This window comes from Pteropus vampyrus, unplaced genomic scaffold, assembly GCF_000151845.1.
Source record: "Pteropus vampyrus isolate Shadow unplaced genomic scaffold, Pvam_2.0 Scaffold33, whole genome shotgun sequence".
In the NCBI taxonomy this organism is placed as follows: domain Eukaryota; kingdom Metazoa; phylum Chordata; class Mammalia; order Chiroptera; family Pteropodidae; genus Pteropus; species Pteropus vampyrus.
The window spans coordinates 7564640-7566958 of NW_011888814.1; the positions used below are offsets into that span (position 1 = coordinate 7564640).

General features: G+C 36.3%; 1 pseudogene; it reads right to left on the reverse strand.

The window, feature by feature from the left end:
* Positions 1 to 252: 252 nt before the first annotated feature.
* On the reverse strand, positions 253 to 371 carry LOC111738022 (annotated as a pseudogene).
* Between the last annotated feature and the right edge of the window lie 1948 nt (positions 372 to 2319).

Here is a 2319-nt window from a genome sequence, read left to right on the forward strand (position 1 = left end):
CCCTATATCCTTGTACTTCTATGCAAGGCTTTTAATAAATGTAGAGCCTGGAATATAGGCTTTTAATAAAGCAGTGATTTTTATCTGTTTTAATACTGCAATTCAAAAGTAGTCCCTGGCACAGAGTATAACTTTAATGAATACTTGGTGAATGAATGATTGAATAACATTCACATACACTCAAATTTTTATCTTTCTGGGAGTATACCCCATCTTGTTTAAGTATGGCCTTTTTTCTGTTTTTTTTTTAAACTCTTACAGCACCTGGTATTCCGAGGTGGTCTCCCATCCAAGTATTAACCAGGCCCAACCCTGCTTAGCTTCCAAGATCAGACAAGATTGGGCATGTTCAGGGTGGCATGGCCATAGACAAAGTATGACCAGGGAAATGACTGTTTTCAGTGAAATACTAAAGGACTATCCCTGCCAAGCACTAAGATCAGGATCACCCGCACCCACCTGTAATCTTTGATCTTGACTATCTCCCACCTATTCACGAAATTGCTAATCTCTGCTGCAAAGGAATAGTCCACAGTAGACCTTTCCCTGCTGCCTAAACTACAACCAAGAGTGGAATTCAGTGATCCCTCCTTGCTTGCCTTTCAATGGGCAATTATACACATGGTTGAATTATTATTTTAAATGAGAGTCTTCTAGTTTTATAGATGCTAATTTTTAGTGGTCCCGAGAAACTCAGTCACTGGGTAAGGGTGTATAGGGCCTTTGTCACTTCACCATCAGAGGGCTGCTTCCGAGTCCTTCCCTGGGTGAACATGAGAATGGAGGCTGGTCCATCAAGGATGGTGCAGGTGCTGCAAGGCTGGAGTGATGAAAGCCCAGACATTTACAGTACACTGAAGCCACCACAATTTAGAACCCACCTTTACTGGCATCTTATATTTTTGGCTCCAACAACCATCCTTTTTGTTAAATGTCTTGTTTCCTTTTGCTTAAGTGAGTGGTGGTTATATCATTCTGCTTGCTTTGGTTAGACTCATTGGAGCAAACATAAATGGTTTGGAGGGAAAGGAGAGCCTCAAATAATGAGATAAGGATGCTTCTTTCACAGCCCTGCTGTGAACAGACTCAAGTCTACCTACAATATTTTTATAGTATTCTCATTATGTCACTTTTCTAAACTTGTATCCTTCATTGCTACCAATTATCTACAGAAAGAATTTCAAATTCCTCAGCATGGCATCTACGGTTCCTACGATCTGGTCCCACCTTGTCCACCCAGCTTTTCCTCACCTTTCTTTAATACCTACACCCTTCTCCCTGTGAGCCATCTCTCCTGTTCTAAATGTGCCATACTAGCTCCTAGCTCTTTGCACTTGCTTGAACACAGTGACGTAGTATGTTTCTACGTCTTGTCATTGTATTTTAGAAAAGCAATTCAGTGACAGATGGTGAATGTTTTCCATTTCTTAGTGTACATTTAACAATTTTTTGGCCCTAGCTTATTAGTTTTCTTTTTTATTTCTCAAGTGGAAAATTGAATGTCAAAAGTTATAGAAGTAGATGCTTCCAAAAACAGGAAGAGCAGAGCAGTGAAATATCTAGTGCTCAAATATGCAAGAAATACATAATTTTAAAATATCTAAAACAATAAGCAAAATCAACAACACGAGATATGCACTACCTAATAAGCTTTTTAAATGGGAAAGAAATATGGGAAAAGAATGATGAATACTTACTGTTCAAATTAGTTGGGTGTGAGCTTTTCAGATTTAAAGTACTATTGTAAACCTAAAGAATACGTTAAATTTTAAAATATCCGTTGTAAACTACATTGTAACACAATAAATAGATTTTCTCAATAAAAGAATAAAAACTTTACTAACCAGGTGCCTTCTCAACAAATCAAACTCATAGAATTTACCTAAATTTCCTTTAAAAAGAAAAGCAGTTGACAAAATATAAAAAGAACCTAAGCAGATGAAAAAATATTCTGTCACTAGTAATCAAAGAATTGTAAATTAAAATGAGATACTACTTTTGCCATTCAAACTGGCTTTATTAGATTATTAAACGTTACACACACACACATGCACACACGCACATTTAGAATTATACCACATTCTGTTTTTTCAAAGCACTCACTACAGCAAGGTAATGTTAGCTAAATATCTCTAACATTGCTAGTAGGCAAAACTTGGTTCAGTCTTACTAGAAAATGATTGGGCATTTTAAATGATCTATTCTGTGATTTTATAGTCCTCTAAAATTTAAATTTTGAATGATTACATAATATTTTATCAAATGTATATATCACCAGTAGGTATTTTTCTGGAGTTTGCTATCATCATTGCTGCAGTG